At 45.6% G+C, this 27,835-nt stretch overlaps 1 protein-coding gene, 1 long non-coding RNA gene and 18 other non-coding genes across 20 annotated transcripts in view; 14 read left to right on the top strand and 6 right to left on the bottom strand.

Annotated features, from left to right (window-relative positions):
* The window catches only part of LOC110439496 (uncharacterized), a 484,284-nt gene that overhangs the window by 412,834 nt on the left and 43,615 nt on the right, over positions 1–27,835 (bottom strand). The gene's annotated exons all lie outside the window — the stretch shown is intronic.
* Positions 9,858–9,930, top strand: trnam-cau (transfer RNA methionine (anticodon CAU)). The gene has a single exon. It is a non-coding gene; the product is annotated as a tRNA-Met (tRNA).
* On the top strand, positions 10,710–10,782 carry trnam-cau (transfer RNA methionine (anticodon CAU)). The gene has a single exon. It is a non-coding gene; the product is annotated as a tRNA-Met (tRNA).
* trnam-cau (transfer RNA methionine (anticodon CAU)) lies at positions 11,843–11,915 on the top strand. The gene has a single exon. It is a non-coding gene; the product is annotated as a tRNA-Met (tRNA).
* On the bottom strand, positions 12,521–12,603 carry trnal-cag (transfer RNA leucine (anticodon CAG)). Its single transcript has one exon. It is a non-coding gene; the product is annotated as a tRNA-Leu (tRNA).
* On the top strand, positions 12,698–12,770 carry trnam-cau (transfer RNA methionine (anticodon CAU)). The gene has a single exon. It is a non-coding gene; the product is annotated as a tRNA-Met (tRNA).
* Positions 13,376–13,458, bottom strand: trnal-cag (transfer RNA leucine (anticodon CAG)). The gene has a single exon. It is a non-coding gene; the product is annotated as a tRNA-Leu (tRNA).
* Positions 13,553–13,625, top strand: trnam-cau (transfer RNA methionine (anticodon CAU)). Its single transcript has one exon. It is a non-coding gene; the product is annotated as a tRNA-Met (tRNA).
* On the top strand, positions 14,408–14,480 carry trnam-cau (transfer RNA methionine (anticodon CAU)). The gene has a single exon. It is a non-coding gene; the product is annotated as a tRNA-Met (tRNA).
* Positions 15,263–15,335, top strand: trnam-cau (transfer RNA methionine (anticodon CAU)). Its single transcript has one exon. It is a non-coding gene; the product is annotated as a tRNA-Met (tRNA).
* Positions 15,938–16,019, bottom strand: trnal-uag (transfer RNA leucine (anticodon UAG)). The gene has a single exon. It is a non-coding gene; the product is annotated as a tRNA-Leu (tRNA).
* On the top strand, positions 16,114–16,186 carry trnam-cau (transfer RNA methionine (anticodon CAU)). Its single transcript has one exon. It is a non-coding gene; the product is annotated as a tRNA-Met (tRNA).
* trnal-cag (transfer RNA leucine (anticodon CAG)) lies at positions 17,070–17,152 on the bottom strand. Its single transcript has one exon. It is a non-coding gene; the product is annotated as a tRNA-Leu (tRNA).
* trnam-cau (transfer RNA methionine (anticodon CAU)) lies at positions 17,247–17,319 on the top strand. The gene has a single exon. It is a non-coding gene; the product is annotated as a tRNA-Met (tRNA).
* On the top strand, positions 18,380–18,452 carry trnam-cau (transfer RNA methionine (anticodon CAU)). Its single transcript has one exon. It is a non-coding gene; the product is annotated as a tRNA-Met (tRNA).
* On the bottom strand, positions 19,058–19,140 carry trnal-cag (transfer RNA leucine (anticodon CAG)). The gene has a single exon. It is a non-coding gene; the product is annotated as a tRNA-Leu (tRNA).
* trnam-cau (transfer RNA methionine (anticodon CAU)) lies at positions 20,942–21,014 on the top strand. Its single transcript has one exon. It is a non-coding gene; the product is annotated as a tRNA-Met (tRNA).
* On the top strand, positions 21,797–21,869 carry trnam-cau (transfer RNA methionine (anticodon CAU)). Its single transcript has one exon. It is a non-coding gene; the product is annotated as a tRNA-Met (tRNA).
* On the top strand, positions 22,652–22,724 carry trnam-cau (transfer RNA methionine (anticodon CAU)). The gene has a single exon. It is a non-coding gene; the product is annotated as a tRNA-Met (tRNA).
* LOC148682319 (uncharacterized) overlaps positions 23,361–27,835 on the top strand; it is a 164,832-nt gene continuing 160,357 nt past the window's right edge. Inside the window, exon 1 of the long non-coding RNA XR_015942885.1 lies at positions 23,361–27,720. This is a non-coding gene — a long non-coding RNA (uncharacterized LOC148682319). The remainder of the gene's footprint in view (positions 27,721–27,835) is intronic.

Raw genomic sequence — 27,835 nt, forward strand, 5'->3', positions numbered from 1 at the left:
CGAGCCAGCTCCTCGACATCCGGCACCTCCAACGTGAATACTCTGACGTGTTTTCGCCCCTGCCCGGTCGTACTAACCTGATTCAGCACCATATCGAGACCGAACCGGGCGTGGTCGTTAGGACCCGGCCGTATCGCCTACCTGAACACAAGAAAAAAGTGATTCAGGAAGAATTGAATAATATGTTGAAAATGGGAGTAGTAGAAGAATCCCACAGCGACTGGGCCAGCCCAATTGTCTTGGTGCCTAAGACGGACGGCTCGGTCCGGTTCTGTGTGGATTATCGCAAGGTGAATGCTGTGTCAAAATTTGACGCTTATCCAATGCCGCGTATTGACGAGTTGCTCGACCGGTTAGGTGCTGCTCGATATTACTCGACATTGGATTTAACGAAGGGCTATTGGCAGATCCCCTTATCTCCAATATCCCGCGAAAAAACAGCCTTCACTACGCCGTTTGGATTGCACCAATTTGTGACGCTTCCGTTCGGGCTGTTCGGGGCACCGGCGACGTTTCAGCGCCTGATGGACAAAATACTCGGCCCTCACACAGCATATGCCGCTGCTTATCTAGATGATATCATCATTTACAGTAATGACTGGCAGCGGCATATGCAACATTTGAGGGCGGTATTGTCGGCGCTGAGACGGGCCGGGCTCACGGCCAACCCACGGAAGTGCGCAATTGGGCGAGTGGAGGTAAGGTATCTGGGCTTCCACTTAGGTCACGGGCAGGTGCAGCCCCAAATTGATAAGACTGCAGCTATTGCAACCTGTCCGAGACCTAAGACCAAAAAGGAGGTGAGACAGTTTTTGGGGCTGGCAGGTTATTATAGGCGTTTTGTCCCTAATTATTCGGCCCTTGTCAGCTCATTGACTGATCTCACTAAAAAGGAGGGACCGGATACCGTCCAATGGTCGGAGCAGTGCCAACAGGCCTTCTCAAAGGTAAAATCTATACTTTGCGAGGGGCCACTATTGCACGCTCCTGACTTTGCTCTCCCCTTTGTTTTACAGACGGATGCATCCAATCGGGGACTGGGGGCGGTTCTCTCGCAGGAGGTGGCGGGAGTGGAACGGCCGGTGCTGTACATTAGCCGCAAACTCAGCAAGAGTGAGGCTAAGTACAGCACCATAGAGAAGGAGTGCCTGGCGATCAGGTGGGCCGTTCTCACTCTCCGCTATTACCTCCTGGGTAGGGAATTCGCTCTCTGTTCAGATCACGCTCCTCTCCAGTGGCTTCACCGCATGAAGGATACCAATGCGCGGATCACCCGTTGGTATCTAGCTTTACAGCCTTTTAAGTTCAAGGTGATCCACAGGCCAGGTGTACAAATGGCTGTAGCCGACTTCCTCTCGAGGGCGGGGGGGGGAGGGCTGCAGGCCAGACGGCTCCCCGGCCTGAGGCGGGCGGTGGGGGTATGTGGAGAGGTAAGCGTGATCAAACACCCAATCAGGGGGGAGAGCATGCTAGGAGCCCGGCGGCTAATCAGCGGGTCAATCAGAAATGATAAATAACACCTGTCTTTCTAGTGATTGGGCCGGAGAGACTCCCTTCTTAAGGAGAACGGGAGGAGCAGTCGGGAGAGGAGAGAACACACACACACACGCGCACAGACGGGCACAGTTTGCTAGTGCTGTGGAAAAGCAAAATAAAATATATTGCTTACCTGATATCGCCGACCCTGTCTTCTTCTTCCCACACAACAACGAAATATACTACAATTATTTATATGTGTGTGTGTGTGTGTATGTATATATTGTTTACAGTTTACAACCATAATAGTTCAATTTATTGTATTTCACTTGTTTGTTTTTTGTTTTATTGCACATTTTACTTTTTAATTATTTATTTTGTTAACATTTTACAACTTATTTATTATTTATATATGTGTGTGTATTTATATAGTTTATAACCATAATAGTTCTACAGTTTATTCTATTTCACTTGTTGTTGGTTTTTATTCATTTTTTTAATTGCGCATTTTATTTAAATAGTGTATTTATTTTGTTAATATTTTATTTAACTTATTATTTATGTGTGTGTGTGTGTGTGTGTGTGTGTGTTTGTGTGTGTGTGTGTGTGTGTGTGTGAGTGTGTACAGAGTGTAAAAAGTTTACAACCATAATAGTTCTTCAATTTATACTATTTCACTTGTTGGTTTCTATTTTATTCCATATTTTATCAAAATAATTTCTTTTGTTAACATTTTATTTAACTGTTTATTACTTATGTGTATGTCTATTGTTAATACAGTTTATAACCATAATAGATCTTCAATTACCTTGTTTGTTTCTGTTTTTTTTTGCACTTTATATTTAAATAATTTATTTATTTTGTTGACATTTTATTTAACTTATTTACTTATATGTGTATGTATAAAGTGTATACAGTTTACAACCATAATAGCTCAATTTATTCTATTTCATTTATTGTTGGTTTCTAAATTTATTTAACATTTTATTTGTTAACTTAGTATTCATTCTGTTTATATTTAACTTATTTAATTTTTTTTTATTTTTTTATGCTATGTTTATTACTGTTTTGTGGACCAATATTAAATAAATATTGCATTTATAAATGACTGCTCCTTGACTTTTAAGTCCACTTTGTGCTGGTTTCTGTTTTTATTTAACATTTTATTTACATTGTTTATTTATATTGTTAATATTGTATTTAACTTATTTATTATTTTTTAAATTTTCTACTCTATATTCATTACTGTTCTGTTGACAATTGTTAGATAAATAATGCATATATAAATAACTGACTACTCCTTGACTTTTAATTCCATAACACTGTAGCTCTATAACATTCCTGTAGAAGATAATTTGTACATCAAAATACAGAACAATAATAATGATAAGCATAACAATGCTACAACAACTACTAAATAATGACATATTCAAGTTAGTATGCTTTATTTTTCATGAAAGAATGTCAAAAAACACAAGAACAAAGTGCTTAGGCATATTTTATTTACCTTGGAGCATTATACATTCAAACAGTTAGTTTATTGAGTAATAAGTAACCAATAACAATAAAGCGTCTTTCAAGAGTTCACACTTAGCTCATGATTTATACATAGCTTGTTTGGCATGCTGTCCCGGGAGAGAGCCCTGAGCTCAAGGGATCCTCGAGCCCAGGGCTCCCCCCTTTTGCAGGGCGAGTGGACATTGAGCTCAGGTCTATCTCAAACTCCCCCGCTGCTGAGGCCAAGGCGAACTTCCTGAGAGTAAGACATTATAAAAAAGGTTTAGGCTTGTTTTATCTATAATATAGAGCACATTTGGATGGTGGGAGGAAACCGGGGAACCCGGGGGAAACCCACGCGGACACGGGGAGAACATGCAAACTCCACACAGAAATACCAGATGGCTCAGCGAGGACCCAACACCATTGGTATTCTTGCTGTGAGGCAACAGTGCTAGCTTGTTTGGCATGCTGTCCCGGGAGAGAGCCCTGAGCTCAAGGGATCCTCGAGCCCAGGGCTCCCCCCCCCCCCTTTGCAGGGCGAGTGGAGATTGAGCTCAGGTCTATCTCAAACTCCCCAAAAAGCCAATGATAAGCGCTCGGGACAGCAGCCGCGTGTTTACACAGGAACTCCCCAAAGTGCAAAGAAAAAGTGCTATATCCGGCTGCTGGATATATATGTGAAGAACTGATAAAAAGTGGGGGAAAAGCTTTCTAGGGAGTGTGTGAAGGGCAGGGTGGGTTTGGTGGCTAAGAAATAAAGTTAGGAAGTCTAAGGGAGTCTGAGTGGCTTAGAGGGTGGGTGGAGTCTCGTGTGTAAATTGGGGCTTAAATGGGCCCTCTACGGGAGTCAGTGCTTAAGAGAAGGTTTGTGAGATGCAATAATGAAGGGTGTGGAGCTGGCTGTTTAAGAGGAGGGAAGAGATTTGGTAGCGGAAGCATAAAAAGCTGTTGGGGGTAAACAAAGGAGAGAAGCTGGAGGAAACAATGCTATATAAATTACTGTATGGAATATACAACTGCTATGCAGCAGAAGCACTCAATGCTGGCATGTTGCTAGAAACTGGCAGGGAGAAAGAGAGGGGAAGGAAGCTGGTATTAACACAGATTTAATATATTAACAATAAAATAAAAACATGAAACATTAGGGAAATACTATGCATAATAAAATGCAGTAAGCAGCGGAAGCACTTAGCGCTGGCAGAAGAAAAACTGCTTTAATTAACAAAAATATGCTATACAATTACTATGCATAATGTGCAAAATAATCAATAAGAAAGGTACTAATGCAGCGGGAGCCTACAATGCTGGTAAGGGGAGAGAAAAAGGGGGGTGCTGTTGAAGTAACAAGGTTACTATGCAAAATACAGAACATGAAATGCTAATGAACTACTATGCAGAATAAACATGTTAATGCCGATACTGGTGAATAACTATAAAGAATAAATAAACTGATGCAGCGGAAGCACTCGACACTGGCAGGGGAAACTGGAAGGTGAAGGCGATAGGTGAGGCTCTTGCGAGAGCCAAAACTCCTATTGACTCCGGCGGGAGTCAGAGCTTAGGGTGATGTTAATGTGGAGGAAGGAGGTTGGATGAGAGTCAAAGACAATGAGTAAAGGGCTGGTAGAAAACAGTAAGGCACTCAATTCTGGCAAGTGGAAAGGGGAGAGCTGCTGGGAGTAACAACTTGGGTTCTTTGAGATGAAAAGACTGAGGCGAATGTAGGATTTGAAAGGCTTTAGAGAACCAATGACCGAGGGTCTGGATCTGGTGCTGGGAAAGCCTTTTAATAATGCCAATTCTGAATGAATGGCTGGAGATTGGTTCGGGAGGAAATCCTGAGAGGTGGACAACTTTGAGGTGTTTCTGGAACCAGAGTTGTGATACTGGACGATTAGCGTCATCAGTAAAAAGGGAGGCTAGGGGGTTTGTTTCTTATAATCCTCGAGTGTAGGTATACTAGAGAGTTTGGACTGGGTGGGTGAGGGCAGGAATGTTGAAGATGTAAATGAAATGTTCTTGTCAATAGATCTATCTTACTTTGCAGGACGAGGAAACCCTTTCTTTCCTCATTACACAAAATTAGATCTGCTATGGTGGGTTGGAGTGAGGGTTGAGTTTGAATGTTTCATGCTGTGATGTGTAACTGAAGGGTCTGAAGGCTACTACTTTAATGGTAAGTGATATGGAGTTTGGTGGAGGTTATAATGGGGGTGGCTTAAGGTAATGTCATTTGTGGAAAGGGATGGACAGGCGTTGAGTTGGGGTCCACTTCTGTAGCCAGTGACCAAATTTTCTGGAAAGAAAATGAGAGAGAGTCAGTGATTTGGTTTTGCAACCTGGCACATATTATGCAGACATGATAAATTGACTAATGTCAAATAAGACATCTCAAAAGTAGCATTAAAGCGTAGAGAGTAGGAACGCCTTTGTCTATGCATAATATTGTTTCTTCCTCAACACAATGAACGAGAATCCTAGAGGTGGACCATTCGTCTCCCCATAGTATGGCGGCAGCGACTATTGGGTACAGTTTGAAGAAAGCTGATGAACAATGGTTTCTAGAGTGGAAATAGATTGAGGGGGCCATGTGGTGGCAACCAGTGGCCTCTGAGTACCCTTGGAACCCAACTGATGGGGTAGCACCAGTAAATAGACAAATATCTAATGGGGGTGCGAACAATCTCTGCAGAAGAAGGAACAGCCGTTCCATAGCTTAAGGAAGCAATCCATAAGCGGAGTTCATTGTGGGTGGGTTTTGAGAGAGAAATTGTGCCTTTTAAATCGTGACTTGTGGTAGGGAGCTGGAGTAGGCAAGTTTGAGGTAAATTTGCACTGTGAATTTTAGGTGGCCGAGGATAGATAACAGTATGTGTTTAATTCAAGTCTCTTTCTTATAATAGAAGAGAAAGAGAAATTATTCAGCCAATTTTCTCTTTAGGAAGAGAAGCTCGGAATTTGAGCAAATCGAAGTTGATGCCTAGAAATCCGATAAATGTATTGGGTCCAGCCTTCTGCGAGCAGAATACCTAGATTGGCGAAAACCTTTTGGTGATCTCTAGGTGTTTGGCTGGAGGCAATGTGGGGGGGTGATTAGAATATCATATAAAGTTGGATAAGGTGGGGGATTCTGCGATTGTTAGAAAGAAGCAGGTGATGGAGAATTTGCGAGTTGCACCGCTTATGGGACAAATGCGTGAAACCTTGAGTGGTCGGGCAGAGAATGGTCAAACATAAAGTGGTTGTCGATCTCTTTTTAAATAAGATGATCCACAATTTCTGGTTCAATCAGCAAAAGCTGACTGAATATTAGGATAGGAAGGGAGAGCTGAGGTGCCCGGGTGGAATCCATAGGTTAGACCTGAAATGAGAAAATCAGAAAAAATTAGTGGAGAGAACGCAGTTCTCTAGCGAGGTGAGGAATCGACAGACAGATAGTGTTTTAAATGTTTTGGTAGACGTTCATTACCCCCCAGGATAGTTGAGGGCCAAGGATATTAAGCATGGCTTGGCTGGTGATCTTAAAAATACCTCTTTAAAGTGGAATAGGTGAAGTGATAAGTTTAAATTCCTGTGACATATTACGATCTGACTTCTATGATCGATGTGATGCTTATTGTCATTAGGTGGGTAATTTTATTTTAGAAGTTAAATAGCTATTGGAAGTGGCAGGGTTTGTTTACTTATATGTATGTTTATTTATTTATTTATGTTAGTTATTTGTTTAATTTATTTATTTATTTAACTTCTAAAATGATGTTGTCATTTAATTTGCACTTGAACATACTTATTAAACTGTGTCAATTAAATGTTTACTATGGGGTTTACTTTAATCTGATTGATTAAATAACATTACATTTGGAATCTTAACATGAATGAAATCAGAAGCATAATTGGCCCAATTCATTCACAAAGTCTTTGCAACTAAGTCTGTTCATAATTAAGAGAGGGCGGGACCATCTCATGTTCTGACAGCTGTGGATGGTGACACTTCTCTTTTCAGCTATTGGCTCAATGAAGTGTCAATCAAAAGGTCGGCAGCCATTTTGTTAGACCATAATACAAGTGTTTTTGTCTGAAAGATACTACTGTACTGAAAGCACTCCAGCAACAAGTTTGGATGACAGCAGTGTATCCATGTATGTTTATCAACATGTAAACATGTTGTGGACTAAAGTTTTATGGATTGGATTGCTTTGATCCTTGCAGTCAAATCAGCCAGGCTGTTAAAATGTTTTGGACCTGTGAACTGACAGCAAGCTTGAAAGGTGGGTTTATTTGGTTTGTTATAATCTCTGCTTGTTTACAGATTATAGGAGGACGTTAAGTCCATAGTGTTTGTGTCTTTAAAATGGTTTAAATTATTTTTTATTTATGAGAGTCTTGCTTTTCTAAAAACATAAGAAATGTTTAATCTTGTTGGAGAGTAGTTTCTCCTTAAAGAGAGAAGTTTCCCCTTAAAGCATACTACGTTACCACAGGTGGACCGCTAAGAGCGGTGCGAGTTTGGCTTCATTGCAGTGGCTGAAGTCTCAGGGAGAGCAGGGCTCTGGTTGCAGTTGTAGATATTGTTGGTTATTTCCATATTGATGGGCTAAAAAGTGCAATGCTGTAAAAGCTTTTAGAGCTAAAGCTTTTAAGAAGCAGGAAGCTTTCTTCCAGACGAAGATAGTTGTAGAAAGAAAATGAGGATATATATAGTGATTTGGGATCCTTTGACTGGAGGATCATAATTAGTTAATGTGAACCAGCTGGGTAAATCATGAGCACATGCTCCTCTTGAAATTAGTTTAAAACTAAACTTCACTTAGCTGGATTCGAACCTCGGTCTTGGTGAGCACCTGCAATAGAAATCAATGTAACTCAAAATGTGTTGTTTTAACACAGAACGGTATCACTATGCGTGACGTAAAGAAGTTGCAGTGAAGGCATGTCCTGGAAGCTTAGAATGCACCCTTTCTTTTCTTCGCTTTTTCCCCCTCTTCTTCCCTTTTTCTTTTTTCCCCCTTTTCTTCCCTTCTACCCTGGACAATTGTTCCCCAGCTTAACGCAGCACCTTAGACCGCTCGGCCATCCTGACATACCTGCCTGGCCCGAGCTGTCTCCTAGGAGCCACACCGAAGCACCGTGACATGGAAGCTGTTGTTTCACAGTTTGCCCAGGTCCAGAAGTATACCTTGTTGTCACAGTAGGCAGCGCATCAGTCTCATAATCTGAAGCTCGTGAGTTCGAGCCTCACATGGGTAAGGGTGGTAACTTATGGCACATGGAAGCGCTTAGATGACTGGGCGGCATTTTTTATGCCCTTCCGTGTGGATCATGCTTCCCGGGGGCAAAAAAGCTACAGCTCCTCTGGAGGCCTGGCGGTGTGAAAATCCAAGAACATTTCCTGAGTCTGAAGCAATGATGGTGAGATGCTCCCATTCCTATCACGTTGTCGCTTGATGTTTGGCGTGGATCTGTCAAATGTCATGAATTAATGTTGTGCGAGGATTTGACTAAAAGTCTTGCGAATCCCATTGCCTTAAAAATCAACAGCACCCCAGGACATTCCACTACATGGTATTCCAAGACAGTTCTTTTGATCCCCTTTCGGTGCACTTGCATTAAAGCCCTCGTCCATTGTTTTGTTCACATGCTTTTCCGAGCTTTTGTGGACAATACATTGATCGCAAACGCCTTAAAACCTACAGTCTAAAGAGCCCATTAAGGCTGCCAAGGACACTGCTACCCTGCATGAACTTTGGCGCAACGAGATTGATGCGGTGCTTTGTCAGTGTTACTGTATCACTCACACATGGTGCCAGAGAGTTAAAGACTTGAGCCTGATCGTGTTGCCAAAGATTAAGTTTGTGAGAAGTGTAATTCAAACCCACACTTCCAGGGGAGACTGCAACCTAAAGGCAGCACCTTAGACCGCTTGGCCATCCTGACATGCTTGCCTGACCCAAGCTGTCTCCTAGGAGCCACACCATAGCACCGTGACATGGAAGCTGGTGTTTCAAAGTTTGCCAAGGTACAACAGTCTACCTCTTTGGGGCAGAATGCAGCGTGTCAGTCTCATAATCTGAAGGTCGTGAGTTTGAGCCTCACACAGGGCAAGGTGCTACCTTTTGGCACTTGGAAGCGCTTAGATGACTGGGCAGCATTTTTTATTCCCTTCCGTGTGGATCATGCTTTCCCGGGGCAAAAAAAGCTAAAGCTCCTCTGGAGGCCTGGTGGTGTGAAGTTCCAAGAACATTTCCTGAGTCTGAAGCAATGATGGTAAGATGCTCCCATTCCTATCACGTTGTCGCTTGACGTTCAGCATGGATCTGTCAAATGTCATGAAGTAACGTTGTGCAAGGATTTGACGAAAAGTCCTGCGAATCCCATTGCTTAAAAATCAACGGCATCCCAGGACATTCCACTACATGGCATTCCAAGACAGTACTTTTGATCCCCTTTTGGTTCACTTGCATTAAAGCCCTTGTCCATTGTTTTGTTCACATGCTTTTCCGAACTTTCATGGACAATACCTTGATCGCAAACGCCTTAAAACCTACAGTCTAAAGAGCCTATTAAGGTTGCCAGGGACACTGCTACGCTGCAAAAACTTTGGCACAACGAGATTGATGCGGTGCTTTGTCAGTGTTACTGTATCACTCGGACATGGTGCCAGAGAGTTAAAGACTTGAGCCTGAACGCGTAGCCAAAGATTAGGTTTGTCAGAAGTGGGATTCAACCCTCGCCTCCAGAGGAGACTGCGACCTAAACGCAGCGCCTTAGACCGCTCGGCCATCCTGACATGCTTGCCTGACCTAAGCTGTCTCCTGGGAGCCACTCAGCAGCACTGTGAAATGGAAGCTGGTGTTTCCCAGTTTGCCCAGGTCCAACAGTCCGCCTCGTTGGCGCAGTAGGCAGCGCGTCAGTCTCATAATCTGAAGGTTGTGAGTTCGAGCCTCACACGGGGCAAGGTGCTACCTTTTGGCACTTGGAAGCGCTTAGATGACTGGCCAGCATTTTTTATTCCCTTCCGTGTGGATCATGCTTCCCCGGGGCAAAAAAAGCTACAGCTCCTCTGGAGGCCAGGTGGTGTGAAGTTCCAAGAACATTTCCTGAGTCTGAAGCAATGATGGTAAGATGCTCCCATTCCTATCACGGTGTCGCTTGACGTTCGGCGTGGATCTGTCAAATGTCATGAATTAACGTTGTGCGAGGATTTGACGAAAAGTCCTGCAAATCCCATTGCTTAAAAATCAACGGCATCCCAGGACATTCCACTACATGGCATTCCAAGACAGTACTTTTGATCCCCTTTTGGTTCACTTGCATTAAAGCCCTTGTCCATTGTTTTGTTCACATGCTTTTCCGAACTTTCATGGACAATACCTTGATCGCAAACGCCTAAAACCTACAGTCTAAAGAGCCTATTAAGGTTGCCAGGGACACTGCTACGCTGCAAAAACTTTGGCACAACGAGATTGATGCGGTGCTTTGTCAGTGTTACTGTATCACTCGGACATGGTGCCAGAGAGTTAAAGACTTGAGCCTGAACGCGTAGCCAAAGATTAGGTGTGTCAGAAGTGGGATTCGACCCTCGCCTCCAGAGGAGACTGCGACCTAAACGCAGCGCCTTAGACCGCTCGGCCATCCTGACATGCTTGCCTGACTTAAGCTGTCTCCTGGGAGCCACTCAGCAGCACCGTGACATGGAAGCTGGTGTTTCCAAGTTTGCCCAGGTCCAACAGTCTGCCTCGTTGGCGCAGTAGGCAGCGCGTCAGTCTCATAATCTGAAGGTCGTGAGTTCGAGCCTCACACGGGGCAAGGTGCTACCTTTTGGCACTTGGAAGCGCTTAGATGACTGGCCAGCATATTTTATTCCCTTCCGTGTGGATCATGCTTCCCCGGGGCAAAAAAAGCTACAGCTCCTCTGGAGGCCAGGTGGTGTGAAGTTCCAAGAACATTTCCTGAGTCTGAAGCAATGATGGTAAGATGCTCCCATTCCTATCACGGTGTCGCTTGACGTTCGGCGTGGATCTGTCAAATGTCATGAATTAACGCTGTGCGAGGATTTGACGAAAAGTCCTGCGAATCCCATTGCCTTAAATATCAACGGCATCCCAGGACATTCCACTACATGGCATTCCAAGACAGTACTTTTGATCCCCTTTTGGTTCACTTGCATTAAAGCCCTCGTCCATTGTTTTGTTCACATGCTTTTCCGAGTTTTTGTGGACAATACCTTGATTGCAAATGCCTTAAAACCTACAGTCTAAAGAGCCTATTACGGCTGCCAGGGACATTGCTACTTGGATCTGTCAAATGTCATGAATTAACGTTGTGCGAGGATTTGACGAAAAGTCCTGCGAATCCCATTGCCTTAAAAATCAACGGCATCCCAGGACATTCCACTACATGGCATTCCAAGACAGTACTTTTGATCCCCTTTTGGTTCACTTGCATTAAAGCCCTCGTCCATTGTTTTGTTCACATGCTTTTCCGAGTTTTTGTGGACAATACCTTGATTGCAAAAGCCTTAAAACCTACAGTCTAAAGAGCCCATTAAGGCTGCCATGTACACTGCTACGCTGCATAAATTTTGGCACAACGAGATTGATGCGGTGCTTTGTCAGTGTTACTGTATCACTCGGACATGGTGCCAGAGAGTTAAAGACTTGAGCCTGAGCGCGTAGCCAAAGATTAGGTTTGTAAGAAGTGGGATTCGAACCCACGCCTCCAGAGGAGACTGCAACCTGAACGCAGCGCCTTAGACCGCTCGGCCATCCTGACATGCTTGCCTGACCTAAGCTGTCTCCTGGGAGCCACTCCGCAGCACCGTGACATGGAGGCTGGTGTTTCCCAGTTTGCCCAGGTCCAACAGTCTGCCTCGTTGGCGCAGTAGGCAGCGCGTCAGTCTCATAATCTGAAGGTCGTGAGTTTGAGCCTCACACGGGGCAAGGTGCTACCTTTTGGCACTTGGAAGCGCTTAGATGACTGGCCAGCATTTTTTATTCCCTTCCGTGTGGATCATGCTTCCCCGGGGCAAAAAAAGCTACAGCTCCTCTGGAGGCCAGGTGGTGTGAAGTTCCAAGAACATTTCCTGAGTCTGAAGCAATGATGGTAAGATGCTCCCATTCCTATCACGGTGTCGCTTGACGTTCGGCGTGGATCTGTCAAATGTCATGAATTAACGTTGTGCGAGGATTTGACGAAAAGTCCTGCGAATCCCATTGCCTTAAAAATCAACGGCATCCCAGGACATTCCACTACATGGCATTCCAAGACAGTACTTTTGATCCCCTTTTGGTTCACTTGCATTAAAGCCCTCGTCCATTGTTTTGTTCACATGCTTTTCCGAGTTTTTGTGGACAATACCTTGAATGCAAAAGCCTTAAAACCTACAGTCTAAAGAGGCCATTAAGGCTGCCATGGACACTGCTACGCTGCATAAATTTTGGCACAACGAGATTGATGCGGTGCTTTGTCAGTGTTACTGTATCACTCGGACATGGTGAAAGAGAGTTAAAGACTTGAGCCTGAACGCGTAGCCAAAGATTAGGTTTGTCAGAAGTGGGATTCGAACCCACGCCTCCAGAGGAGACTGCGACCTGAACGCAGCGCCTTAGACCGCTCGGCCATCCTGACATGCTTGCCTGACCTAAGCTGTCTCCTGGGAGCCACTCCGCAGCACCGTGACATGGAAGCTGGTGTTTCCCAGTTTGCCCAGGTCCAACAGTCTGCCTCGTTGGCGCAGTAGGCAGCGCGTCAGTCTCATAATCTGAAGGTCGTGAGTTCGAGCCTCACACGGGGCAAGGTGTTACCTTTTGGCACTTGGAAGCGCTTAGATGACTGGCCAGCATATTTTATTCTTTTCCGTGTGGATCATGCTTCCCCGGGGCAAAAAAAGCTACAGCTCCTCTGGAGGCCAGGTGGTGTGAAGTTCCAAGAACATTTCCTGAGTCTGAAGCAATGATGGTAAGATGCTCCCATTCCTATCACGGTGTCGCTTGACGTTCGGCGTGGATCTGTCAAATGTCATGAATTAACGTTGTGCGAGGATTTGACGAAAAGTCCTGCGAATCCCATTGCCTTAAAAATCAACGGCATCCCAGGACATTCCACTACATGGCATTCCAAGACAGTACTTTTGATCCCCTTTTGGTTCACTTGCATTAAAGCCCTCGTCCATTGTTTTGTTCACATGCTTTTCCGAGTTTTTGTGGACAATACCTTGAATGCAAAAGCCTTAAAACCTACAGTCTAAAGAGGCCATTAAGGCTGCCATGGACACTGCTACGCTGCATAAATTTTGGCACAACGAGATTGATGCGGTGCTTTGTCAGTGTTACTGTATCACTCGGACATGGTGAAAGAGAGTTAAAGACTTGAGCCTGAACGCGTAGCCAAAGATTAGGTTTGTCAGAAGTGGGATTCGAACCCACGCCTCCAGAGGAGACTGCGACCTGAACGCAGCGCCTTAGACCGCTCGGCCATCCTGACATGCTTGCCTGACCTAAGCTGTCTCCTGGGAGCCACTCCGCAGCACCGTGACATGGAAGCTGGTGTTTCCCAGTTTGCCCAGGTCCAACAGTCTGCCTCGTTGGCGCAGTAGGCAGCGCGTCAGTCTCATAATCTGAAGGTCGTGAGTTCGAGCCTCACACGGGGCAAGGTGTTAACTTTTGGCACTTGGAAGCGCTTAGATGACTGGCCAGCATATTTTATTCTTTTCCGTGTGGATCATGCTTCCCCGGGGCAAAAAAAGCTACAGCTCCTCTGGAGGCCAGGTGGTGTGAAGTTCCAAGAACATTTCCTGAGTCTGAAGCAATGATGGTAAGATGCTCCCATTCCTATCACGGTGTCGCTTGACGTTCGGCGTGGATCTGTCAAATGTCATGAATTAACGTTGTGCGAGGATTTGACGAAAAGTCCTGCGAATCCCATTGCCTTAAAAATCAACGGCATCCCAGGACATTCCACTACATGGCATTCCAAGACAGTACTTTTGATCCCCTTTTGGTTCACTTGCATTAAAGCCCTCGTCCATTGTTTTGTTTACATGCTTTTCCGAGTTTTTGTGGACAATACCTTGATTGCAAACGCCCTAAAACCTACAGTCTAAAGAGCCCATTAAGGCTGCCAGGGACATTGCTACGCTGCATAAATTTTGGCACAACAAGATTGATGCGGTGCTTTGTCAGTGTTACTGTATCACTCGGACATGGTGCCAGAGAGTTAAAGACTTGAGCCTGAACGCGTAGCCAAAGATTAGGTTTGTCAGAAGTGGGATTCGAACCCACACCTCCAGAGGAGACTGCGACCTGAATGCAGCGCCTTTGACCGCTCGGCCATCCTAACATGCTTGCCTGACCTATGCTGTCTCCTGGGAGCCACTCCGCAGCACCGTGACATGGAAGCTGGTGTTTCCCAGTTTGCCCAGGTCCAACAGTCTGCCTCGTTGGCGCAGTAGGCAGCGCGTCAGTCTCATAATCTGAAGGTCGTGAGTTTGAGCCTCACACGGGGCAAGGTGCTACATTTTGGCACTTGGAAGCGCTTAGATGACTGGCCAGCATTTTTTATTCCCTTCCGTGTGGATCATGCTTCCCCGGGGCAAAAAAAGCTACAGCTCCTCTGGAGGCCAGGTGGTGTGAAGTTCCAAGAACATTTCCTGAGTCTGAAGCAATGATGGTAAGATGCTCCCATTCCTATCACGGTGTCGCTTGACGTTCGGCGTGGATCTGTCAAATGTCATGAATTAACGTTGTGCGAGGATTTGACGAAAAGTCCTGCGAATCCCATTGCCTTAAAAATCAACGGCATCCCAGGACATTCCACTACATGGCATTCCAAGACAGTACTTTTGATCCCCTTTTGGTTCACTTGCATTAAAGCCCTCGTCCATTGTTTTGTTCACATGCTTTACCGAGTTTTTGTGGACAATACCTTGATTGCAAAAGCCTTAAAACCTACAGTCTAAAGAGCCCATTAAGGCTGCCATGTACACTGCTACGCTGCATAAATTTTGGCACAACGAGATTGATGCGGTGCTTTGTCAGTGTTACTGTATCACTCGGACATGGTGCCAGAGAGTTAAAGACTTGAGCCTGAGCGCGTAGCCAAAGATTAGGTTTGTAAGAAGTGGGATTCGAACCCACGCCTCCAGAGGAGACTGCAACCTGAACGCAGCGCCTTAGACCGCTCGGCCATCCTGACATGCTTGCCTGACCTAAGCTGTCTCCTGGGAGCCACTCCGCAGCACCGTGACATGGAAGCTGGTGTTTCCCAGTTTGCCCAGGCCCAACAGTCTGCCTCGTTGGCGCAGTAGGCAGCGCGTCAGTCTCATAATCTGAAGGTCGTGAGTTCGAGCCTCACACGGGGCAAGGTGCTACCTTTTGGCACTTGGAAGCGCTTAGATGACTGGCCAGCATTTTTTATTCCCTTCCGTGTGGATCATGCTTCCCCGGGGCAAAAAAGCTACAGCTCCTCTGGAGGCCAGGTGGTGTGAAGTTCCAAGAACATTTCCTGAGTCTGAAGCAATGATGGTAAGATGCTCCCATTCCTATCACGGTGTCGCTTGACGTTCGGCGAGGATCTGTCAAATGTCATGAATTAACGTTGTGCGAGGATTTGACGAAAAGTCCTGCGAATCCCATTGCTTAAAAATCAACGGCATCCCAGGACATTCTACTACATGGCATTCCAAGACAGTACTTTTGATCCCCTTTTGGTTCACTTGCATTAAAGCCCTTGTCCATTGTTTTGTTCACATGCTTTTCCGAACTTTCATGGACAATACCTTGATCGCAAACGCCTAAAACCTACAGTCTAAAGAGCCTATTAAGGTTGCCAGGGACACTGCTACGCTGCAAAAACTTTGGCACAACGAGATTGATGCGGTGCTTTGTCAGTGTTACTGTATCACTCGGACATGGTGCCAGAGAGTTAAAGACTTGAGCCTGAACGCGTAGCCAAAGATTAGGTGTGTCAGAAGTGGGATTCGACCCTCGCCTCCAGAGGAGACTGCGACCTAAACGCAGCGCCTTAGACCACTCGGCCATCCTGACATGCTTGCCTGACTTAAGCTGTCTCCTGGGAGCCACTCAGCAGCACCGTGACATGGAAGCTGGTGTTTCCAAGTTTGCCCAGGTCCAACAGTCCGCCTTGTTGGCGCAGTAGGCAGCGCGTCAGTCTCATAATCTGAAGGTCGTGAGTTTGAGCCTCACACGGGGCAAGGTGCTACCTTTTGGCACTTGGAAGCGCTTAGATGACTGGCCAGCATTTTTTATTCCCTTCCGTGTGGATCATGCTTCCCCGGGGCAAAAAAAGCTACAGCTCCTCTGGAGGCCAGGTGGTGTGAAGTTCCAAGAACATTTCCTGAGTCTGAAGCAATGATGGTAAGATGCTCCCATTCCTATCACGGTGTCGCTTGACGTTCGGCGTGGATCTGTCAAATGTCATGAATTAACGCTGTGCGAGGATTTGACGAAAAGTCCTGCGAATCCCATTGCCTTAAATATCAACGGCATCCCAGGACATTCCACTACATGGCATTCCAAGACAGTACTTTTGATCCCCTTTTGGTTCACTTGCATTAAAGCCCTCGTCCATTGTTTTGTTCACATGCTTTTCCGAGTTTTTGTGGACAATACCTTGATTGCAAATGCCTTAAAACCTACAGTCTAAAGAGCCTATTACGGCTGCCAGGGACATTGCTACTTGGATCTGTCAAATGTCATGAATTAACGTTGTGCGAGGATTTGACGAAAAGTCCTGCGAATCCCATTGCCTTAAAAATCAACGGCATCCCAGGACATTCCACTACATGGCATTCCAAGACAGTACTTTTGATCCCCTTTTGGTTTACTTGCATTAAAGCCCTCGTCCATTGTTTTGTTCACATGCTTTTCCGAGTTTTTGTGGACAATACCTTGATTGCAAAAGCCTTAAAACCTACAGTCTAAAGAGCCCATTAAGGCTGCCATGTACACTGCACCGCTGCATAAATTTTGGCACAACGAAATTGATGCGGTGCTTTGTCAGTGTTACTGTATCACTCGGACATGGTGCCAGAGAGTTAAAGACTTGAGCCTGAACGCGTAGCCAAAGATTAGGTTTGTCAGAAGTGGGATTCGAACCCACGCCTCCAGAGGAGACTGCGACCTGAACGCAGCGCCTTAGACCGCTCGGCCATCCTGACATGCTTGCCTGACCTAAGCTGTCTCCTGGGAGCCACTCCGCAGCACAGTGACATGGAAGCTGGTGTTTCCCAGTTTGCCCAGGTCCAATAGTCTGCCTCGTTGGCGCAGTAGGCAGCGCGTCAGTCTCATAATCTGAAGGTCGTGAGTTCGAGCCTCACACGGGGCAAGGTGCTACCTTTTGGCACTTGGAAGCGCTTAGATGACTGGCCAGCATTTTTTATTCCCTTCCGTGTGGATCATGCTTCCCCGGGGCAAAAAAAGCTACAGCTCCTCTGGAGGCCAGGTGGTGTGAAGTTCCAAGAACATTTCCTGAGTCTGAAGCAATGATGGTAAGATGCTCCCATTCCTATCACGGTGTCGCTTGACGTTCGGCGTGGATCTGTCAAATGTCATGAATTAACGTTGTGCGAGGATTTGACGAAAAGTCCTGCGAATCCCATTGCCTTAAATATCAACGGCATCCCAGGACATTCCACTACATGGCATTCCAAGACAGTACTTTTGATCCCCTTTTGGTTCACTTGCATTAAAGCCCTCGTCCATTGTTTTGTTCACATGCTTTTCCGAGTTTTTGTGGACAATACCTTGATTGCAAATGCCTTAAAACCTACAGTCTAAAGAGCTTATTACGGCTGCCAGGGACATTGCTACTTGGATCTGTCAAATGTCATGAATTAACGTTGTGCGAGGATTTGACGAAAAGTCCTGCGAATCCCATTGCCTTAAAAATCAACGGCATCCCAGGACATTCCACTACATGGCATTCCAAGACAGTACTTTTGATCCCCTTTTGGTTCACTTGCATTAAAGCCCTCGTCCATTGTTTTGTTCACATGCTTTTCCGAGTTTTTGTGGACAATACCTTGATTGCAAAAGCCTTAAAACCTACAGTCTAAAGAGCCCATTAAGGCTGCCATGTACACTGCTACGCTGCATAAATTTTGGCACAACGAGATTGATGCGGTGCTTTGTCAGTGTTACTGTATCACTCGGACATGGTGCCAGAGAGTTAAAGACTTGAGCCTGAGCGCGTAGCCAAAGATTAGGTTTGTAAGAAGTGGGATTCGAACCCACGCCTCCAGAGGAGACTGCAACCTGAACGCAGCGCCTTAGACCGCTCGGCCATCCTGACATGCTTGCCTGACCTAAGCTGTCTCCTGGGAGCCACTCCGCAGCACCGTGACATGGAAGCTGGTGTTTCCCAGTTTGCCCAGGTCCAACAGTCTGCCTCGTTGGCGCAGTAGGCAGCGCGTCAGTCTCATAATCTGAAGGTCGTGAGTTTGAGCCTCACACGGGGCAAGGTGCTACCTTTTGGCACTTGGAAGCGCTTAGATGACTGGCCAGCATTTTTTATTCCCTTCCGTGTGGATCATGCTTCCCCGGGGCAAAAAAAGCTACAGCTCCTCTGGAGGCCAGGTGGTGTGAAGTTCCAAGAACATTTCCTGAGTCTGAAGCAATGATGGTAAGATGCTCCCATTCCTATCACGGTGTCGCTTGACGTTCGGCGTGGATCTGTCAAATGTCATGAATTAACGTTGTGCGAGGATTTGACGAAAAGTCCTGCGAATCCCATTGCCTTAAAAATCAACGGCATCCCAGGACATTCCACTACATGGCATTCCAAGACAGTACTTTTGATCCCCTTTTGGTTCACTTGCATTAAAGCCCTCGTCCATTGTTTTGTTCACATGCTTTTCCGAGTTTTTGTGGACAATACCTTGAATGCAAAAGCCTTAAAACCTACAGTCTAAAGAGGCCATTAAGGCTGCCATGGACACTGCTACGCTGCATAAATTTTGGCACAACGAGATTGATGCGGTGCTTTGTCAGTGTTACTGTATCACTCGGACATGGTGAAAGAGAGTTAAAGACTTGAGCCTGAACGAGTAGCCAAAGATTAGGTTTGTCAGAAGTGGGATTCGAACCCACGCCTCCAGAGGAGACTGCGACCTGAACGCAGCGCCTTAGACCGCTCGGCCATCCTGACATGCTTGCCTGACCTAAGCTGTCTCCTGGGAGCCACTCCGCAGCACCGTGACATGGAAGCTGGTGTTTCCCAGTTTGCCCAGGTCCAACAGTCTGCATGTTGGCGCAGTAGGCAGCGCGTCAGTCTCATAATCTGAAGGTCGTGAGTTCGAGCCTCACACGGGGCAAGGTGCTACCTTTTGGCACTTGGAAGCGCTTAGATGACTGGCCAGCATATTTTATTCTTTTCCGTGTGGATCATGCTTCCCCGGGGCAAAAAAAGCTACAGCTCCTCTGGAGGCCAGGTGGTGTGAAGTTCCAAGAACATTTCCTGAGTCTGAAGCAATGATGGTAAGATGCTCCCATTCCTATCACGGTGTCGCTTGACGTTCGGCGTGGATCTGTCAAATGTCATGAATTAACGTTGTGCGAGGATTTGACGAAAAGTCCTGCGAATCCCATTGCCTTAAAAATCAACGGCATCCCAGGACATTCCACTACATGGCATTCCAAGACAGTACTTTTGATCCCCTTTTGGTTCACTTGCATTAAAGCCCTCGTCCATTGTTTTGTTCACATGCTTTTCCGAGTTTTTGTGGACAATACCTTGATTGCAAACGCCCTAAAACCTACAGTCTAAAGAGCCCATTAAGGCTGCCAGGGACATTGCTACGCTGCATAAATTTTGGCACAACAAGATTGATGCGGTGCTTTGTCAGTGTTACTGTATCACTCGGACATGGTGCCAGAGAGTTAAAGACTTGAGCCTGAACGCGTAGCCAAAGATTAGGTTTGTCAGAAGTGGGATTCGAACCCACACCTCCAGAGGAGACTGCGACCTGAATGTAGCGCCTTAGACCGCTCGGCCATCCTAACATGCTTGCCTGACCTATGCTGTCTCCTGGGAGCCACTCCGCAGCACCGTGACATGGAAGCTGGTGTTTCCCAGTTTGCCCAGGTCCAACAGTCTGCCTCGTTGGCGCAGTAGGCAGCGCGTCAGTCTCATAATCTAAAGGTCGTGAGTTTGAGCCTCACACGGGGCAAGGTGCTACCTTTTGGCACTTGGAAGCGCTTAGATGACTGGCCAGCATTTTTTATTCCCTTCCGTGTGGATCATGCTTCCCCGGGGCAAAAAAAGCTACAGCTCCTCTGGAGGCCAGGTGGTGTGAAGTTCCAAGAACATTTCCTGAGTCTGAAGCAATGATGGTAAGATGCTCCCATTACTATCACGGTGTCGCTTGACGTTCGGCGTGGATCTGTCAAATGTCATGAATTAACGTTGTGCGAGGATTTGACGAAAAGTCCTGCGAATCCCATTGCTTAAAAATCAACGGCATCCCAGGACATTCCACTACATGGCATTCCAAGACAGTACTTTTGATCCCCTTTTGGTTCACTTGCATTAAAGCCCTTGTCCATTGTTTTGTTCACATGCTTTTCCGAACTTTCATGGACAATACCTTGATCGCAAACGCCTAAAACCTACAGTCTAAAGAGCCTATTAAGGTTGCCAGGGACACTGCTACGCTGCAAAAACTTTGGCACAACGAGATTGATGCAGTGCTTTGTCAGTGTTACTGTATCACTCGGACATGGTGAAAGAGAGTTAAAGACTTGAGCCTGAACGCGTAGCCAAAGATTAGGTTTGTAAGAAGTGGGATTCGAACCCACGCCTCCAGAGGAGACTGCGACCTGAACGCAGCGCCTTAGACCGCTCGGCCATCCTGACATGCTTGCCTGACCTAAGCTGTCTCCTGGGAGCCACTCCGCAGCACCGTGACATGGAAGCTGGTGTTTCCCAGTTTGCCCAGGTCCAACAGTCTGCCTCGTTGGCGCAGTAGGCAGCGCGTCAGTCTCATAATCTGAAGGTCGTGAGTTCGAGCCTCACACGGGGCAAGGTGCTACCTTTTGGCACTTGGAAGCGCTTAGATGACTGGCCAGCATATTTTATTCTTTTCCGTGTGGATCATGCTTCCCCGGGGCAAAAAAAGCTACAGCTCCTCTGGAGGCCAGGTGGTGTGAAGTTCCAAGAACATTTCCTGAGTCTGAAGCAATGATGGTAAGATGCTCCCATTCCTATCACGGTGTCGCTTGACGTTTGGCGTGGATCTGTCAAATGTCATGAATTAACGTTGTGCGAGGATTTGACGAAAAGTCCTGCGAATCCCATTGCCTTAAAAATCAACGGCATCCCAGGACATTCCACTACATGGCATTCCAAGACAGTACTTTTGATCCCCTTTTGGTTCACTTGCATTAAAGCCCTCGTCCATTGTTTTGTTCACATGCTTTTCCGAGTTTTTGTGGACAATACCTTGATTGCAAACGCCCTAAAACCTACAGTCTAAAGAGCCCATTAAGGCTGCCAGGGACATTGCTACGCTGCATAAATTTTGGCACAACAAGATTGATGCGGTGCTTTGTCAGTGTTACTGTATCACTCGGACATGGTGCCAGAGAGTTAAAGACTTGAGCCTGAACGCGTAGCCAAAGATTAGGTTTGTCAGAAGTGGGATTCGAACCCACACCTCCAGAGGAGACTGCGACCTGAACGCAGCGCTTTTGAACGCTCGGCCATCCTAACATGCTTGCCTGGCCTATGCTGTCTCCTGGGAGCCACTCCGCAGCACCGTGACATGGAAGCTGGTGTTTCCCAGTTTGCCCAGGTCCAACAGTCTGCCTCGTTGGCGCAGTAGGCAGCGCGTCAGTCTCATAATCTGAAGGTCGTGAGTTCGAGCCTCACACGGGGCAAGGTGCTACCTTTTGGCACTTGGAAGCGCTTAGATGACTGGCCAGCATTTTTTATTCCCTTCCGTGTGGATCATGCTTCCCCGGGGCAAAAAAAGCTACAGCTCCTCTGGAGGCCAGGTGGTGTGAAGTTCCAAGAACATTTCCTGAGTCTGAAGCAATGATGGTAAGATGCTCCCATTCCTATCACGGTGTCGCTTGACGTTCGGCGTGGATCTGTCAAATGTCATGAATTAACGTTGTGCGAGGATTTGACGAAAAGTCCTGCGAATCCCATTGCCTTAAAAATCAACGGCATCCCAGGACATTCCACTACATGGCATTCCAAGACAGTACTTTTGATCCCCTTTTGGTTCACTTGCATTAAAGCCCTCGTCCATTGTTTTGTTCACATGCTTTTCCGAGTTTTTGTGGACAATACCTTGATTGCAAACGCCCTAAAACCTACAGTCTAAAGAGCTCATTAAGGCTGCCAGGGACATTGCTACGCTGCATAAATTTTGGCACAACGAGATTGATGCGGTGCTTTGTCAGTGTTACTGTATCACTCGGACATGGTGCCAGAGAGTTAAAGACTTGAGCCTGAGCGCGTAGCCAAAGATTAGGTTTGTAAGAAGTGGGATTCGAACCCACGCCTCCAGAGGAGACTGCAACCTGAACGCAGCGCCTTAGACCGCTCGGCCATCCTGACATGCTTGCCTGACCTAAGCTGTCTCCTGGGAGCCACTCCGCAGCACCGTGACATGGAAGCTGGTGTTTCCCAGTTTGCCCAGGTTCAATAGTCTGCCTCGTTGGCGCAGTAGGCAGCGCGTCAGTCTCATAATCTGAAGGTCGTGAGTTCGAGCCTCACACGGGGCAAGGTGCTACCTTTTGGCACTTGGAAGCGCTTAGATGACTGGCCAGCATATTTTATTCTTTTCCGTGTGGATCATGCTTCCCCGGGGCAAAAAAAGCTACAGCTCCTCTGGAGGCCAGGTGGTGTGAAGTTTCAAGAACATTTCCTGAGTCTGAAGCAATGATGGTAAGATGCTCCCATTCCTATCACGGTGTCGCTTGACGTTCGGCGTGGATCTGTCAAATGGTATGAATTAAAGTTGTGCGAGGATTTGACGAAAAGTCCTGCGAATCCCATTGCCTTAAAAATCAACGGCATCCCAGGACATTCCACTACACGGCATTCCAAGACAGTTCTTTTGATCCCCTTTCGGTGCACTTGCATTAAAGCCCTTGTCCATTGTTTTGTTCACATGCTTTTCCGAGCTTTTGTGGACAATACCTTGATCGCAAACGCCTTAAAACCTACAGTCTAAAGTGCCCATTAAGGCTGCCAGGGACATTGCTACGCTGCATAAACTTTGGCGCAAAGAAATTGACGCGGTGCTTTGTCAGTGTTACTTTATCACTCTGATATGGTGGCAGAGAGAGTTAAAGACTTTAGCCTGAATGCGTAGCCAAAGATATTGATCACAAGTTCAAAGGCGACAAAGGTGTCAAGGGTGAGAAAGATACCAGAAGATGGAGAAACTGGAATGTGATGGATGGCGATGAAACCTGCAGAGCCTGTGGTGCACGTAAAGAGAAACTGTACCAAATGTCTGCGCTTGCCACTTAGATGGACTTTGGGCTAAGGATTGACCCGAAAGGCGCAAACCAACATCAAGGATCTGATGTGCAGAGAGGGAAAAGCAGAACAGAGAGGGTCTGGGCAAGCAGCCAACAGCTACAGTAAAGGGAAGTGAACATATTTTTACTAACAAGTTTAAATGCAGACACATTTTTATACACACATATTCACATACACTGACATACTTTTGGCTCTCTCCAATGAAGAAAAAGCTTGCATTTCCCACTGTAATTTTGATCACAGTAATGTTGATCATTTTTCTGATGAAATGGCATTGTTTTTTTTTTGTGAAGCATTTTTTAAATATGCCAAAATATTCTATGTTGATTGAGAATACATTGGTTGAGTTTGTAGCTGATAGTGGAGCTAGCAGATCTAGCATACGACCATGTGACCTACAGTGTGAAATACCTTTGAAAAACAAATTTCACGAGATGTCTGCATCTGGTCATACAGTGATCGAGCGATTTACAGCTCTGCTGACCTGTGAGACAGAGGGGGGTAAAATTTTCAACCACACATTTGTTTGTTTGCCAAAATGTCTGATACCACTCATTGGAGGGGATATTTTGTGTAAACTAAGCTTAGTTCTAACAGCAGACTTCTCAGGTGTGAGAGTGGAAAAAAAGGAGGAATTTTGTTGTTTGCTGGTTGTATCACAGACTCATTGAAAACAATCAATGGGCTGATGTAATCTGCAAATTGGCTAAAGATTGAGTAAAACGTTTCGACATTGATATGTCTCTTGGTGAACTGCATTGCACATCACATGTCGTAATTTACAGATGAGGAATTTGAGAAAGCTTGGTTTGAGACAAATGTGAATGAAACGTTGATTTTAGAGAAAATGTACTGAAAGGATAGTCTGTGTGCAGTTTCAGTGTCTCTGTCAGAAAAGCAGCTTTCATTCTATCTCAGCACAGGCTGTGCCTCACATATCAGTTTGCAAGGGTAAACATCAGTCTTGGGCTGATTTAGGCCCGTTTGTGAAGCAGTGTTAAAGCCGAAGACTGGGAGAGCAGAGAGGGTGGGCAGTGAAACTGAAACAGCTGTTTCAAGAACTGTGACTGCTATTGACAAAGTGTGCGTGAAGAATTCTTGCATGGTTGATTTTAACGCTGCAGACATACACCCAGCTTTAGCAGAAATGCCAAGTGAACTGTAGGCAAAAAGCAAATATGATGTTGGTTTAATCAAAGGTTGTGATCCAGTGACAATCACTGCAAAATCTGATTACAGACCTCAGATTATTACAGATTATATCCTTTGAAAAGGGAAGCCATTGAGGGCATTACCCCAGTATTTGAAGCTTTACTGGAACAGGGTGTTATTGTACCATGCAACAATTCTGAGGTTCGCACCCCTATTTTTCCTGTAAAAAAGATAAGGGATAATAGGATGCCTACAGAATGGCGTTTGTACAGGATTTACAAGCAGTAAATGCAGCTGTCAAACAAAGGAAAAAAAGAAAAAAGGGTGAGTGGTATAAAAAATTTACCAAAACCATTAACAAAAAAACAAATGTTGTCTTTTTTGGGTATGTGCTCATATTGTCGCACATTTATTCCAAATTATGCAATTTTGGAACAACCCCTGAGAGCCCTAACATTAGGGAAGGGAATGAAATCCACTGATAAACTAGAGTGGTCGACAGAGGTAGATCAGGCATTTGTAAACATGAAATTACAAATGGCTGAAGCCCCTGCATTGGGTTTGCCTGTACCAACAAAACCATTTGTTCAGATGATAGATGAAAGAAGTGGTTTCATGACGTCATTACTCCTACAGGACCATGGAGGTAGACTGTGACCTGTGGCCTACTTTGAGCAAACTTGACCCTGTAGCAGCAGGCCTGCCACGTTTCTTAAGAGCACTGGCGGCTGTGGAAAAAGCTGTTATGGCTTCAAGAGATTTTGTTGGTTATTCTGATCTGATACTGATGGTGCCACAATTTGTGTCCATGATACTCCGAGAACAAAAAACATTGCATCTGTCAACAGAACGCTGGCTGAGATATCACACTATCTTGTTAGATATGTCAAATGTGACTGTTAACCGATGTACTGGTTTGAATGCAGCTACTCTTCTTCCTACTGAGGAGGATGGGGAAGAGCATCGTTGTTGTTTAACAGCACTTGAACAGGTGTGTTCGCCACGACCGGACCTTTCTGATGAACCACTTGAAAATTGTGACAATGCCCTCTTTGGGGATGGTTCAGCATTTAAAGATCCACAAACAGGCCAGAATAAGGTTGGTTACGCTGTAACAACTGAATTTGATGTGGTGACCTCTGGGAAATTACCAAGGCACTATTCGGCACAGGCCGCAGAGCTCGTGGCGTTGACAGAAGCATGTAAATTAATGGCAGAAAAAGAGGCTACAATTCACACTGACTCAAGATATGCATTTGGGGTAGCTCATGATTTTGGGGCTCTGTGGAAACACAGAAAAATTCTAAAGTCTGATGGTCAACCAATACTCTATGCTCCTTTAGTGACTGCGCTGCTGGATGCGATTTTACTACCTGACAAACTGGCCAATTGTAAATGCGCAGCGCATACTAACAATAAAGATTCTGTTTCTGTAGGTAACTCCAGGGCAGATGGAGCAGCAAAAGTCGCGGCGTCCCACGACAAGGACAACTCTGAATGTTCTTTGCTATCTGTTGGTGATAACAATGACGTGTGTTCTTCTTTGCAGGATATGCAGACCTTTGCGACGGGGCTAGAGAAGAACAAGTTGAGACAGTCTGGCTGTGTGATGAAAGATAATGTGTGGAAGTGTGCTGAGGGCAAGGCGTGTTTACCAAAAATATTTTTCCAACATTATGCGAAATCACTTCACGGTAAAGATCATGTGTCAAAAACAGCAATGGTTGCGGAAATGAGGGAACTGTGTTTCACAAAGGGGTTCACTGCATTTGCGGACAATTTCTGTAGACGATGTGTAATTTGCAACACACATAAACACATAATGTGGCCAGAGCGATAAAAGTTCCACAATCTCATCCACCTCCAACAGGGCCTGAGAGACCACTGCACAGTCTGAGGCCTGGCGATTTCGTGGTGATCAGGGACCTGAGGAGAAAGAGCTGGAGAGCGAAACGCTGGCTGGGTCCATTTCAAGTGAGGAGATTCCCCCCATTGTGTGTAAAGTGCTTTGAGTGCCCAGAAAAGCGCTATATAAATGTAAGGAATTATTATTATTATTATTAAGTGCTACTGACCACTGAGACAGCGGTGAAGGTCGCAGAGCGGGCGACGTGGGTGCATGCTGGGCACTGCAGGAAAGTTCCATCACCTGAGAAGGATTCCACGAGGGAGTAGGAGAGAAAGAGTCTCTGAAGCTCTGAAGCTTTCTGAAGCTATCTGAAGAAAACAGCAGGCTGCTATCTGAGTAAAGCAAGGTCACAGCTGCAACAAAGCAACAAAAAAGTTAAGAGGTGTGTGTGTGAAACAGTAACTTCTGCATACAACACCAAACAGCAAACAGACGGAGGAGAAAGCGACCAAAAGAGAGGTGAATAAGCTGTGCTTAAACGTCATCAAAGCTGAAGATGGATAAGATTAATTGCCATCGATTTCGAAGGGCGTGGAGTATGTACTGACGTTGCTAGTATCATTACTGAGTGTTCTGCTGTTTTCATTAACCTGTTTCCAACAAACCATTTCTGAGATTGTAGCCCACATGAGAATGGCCGTAAAAGAGCCTAAGAACGCTAACAACTCATGGCTAGATTGGCTGTTGTTTAAGAGGGGAAACTGGATCTACTGGGCCTTTACTGTGGTGTTACCTGTATTGGGGGTGGGTCTAGTGATATTATGTTGTCTGCCATGTATATTCAGATTTGTATCATGGTCAGTGGGCAGACAGATTACATCTACAACATCCCATCAGATGGTAAAGATGGCCGTGAATGAAGAAGGTATGAACATTGACATGGGTGATGATTTTGATTGTGACTTTGACGATAACAGTAGCTACATGGATATGGATAAAGAAAAACCTTAAACAAATTGAGAACAAAATTTTAGGTGACAGCTGTTACTTAATAGGGAAAATATTAACAGACCTGACTTTTTGAAATTTGAGATAACTATCTGTTTGCTTATATGTATTTTGGGTCTATCCAAACAAAAACAGCAAACTGCATGAGTTGGTATGTTCTGTAACAAGTCTTAAAAGAGTGATCATTTGCTTAAAAATCGAGAGAAGAGTGTAAATGTGATGTTTAGAAATCAATTGAAAAATGAATTTATTAATGAGTTATCAATGAATGATAAAAAGAGAGGAATTGTAATGGAAATTCATTTTTAGATAAACATGTGTAGTGGAAACTTACAG

Source organism: Danio rerio, chromosome 4 (assembly GCF_052040795.2).
Source record: "Danio rerio strain M-AB ecotype USA chromosome 4, GRCz13ab, whole genome shotgun sequence".
Taxonomy (NCBI): domain Eukaryota; kingdom Metazoa; phylum Chordata; class Actinopteri; order Cypriniformes; family Danionidae; genus Danio; species Danio rerio.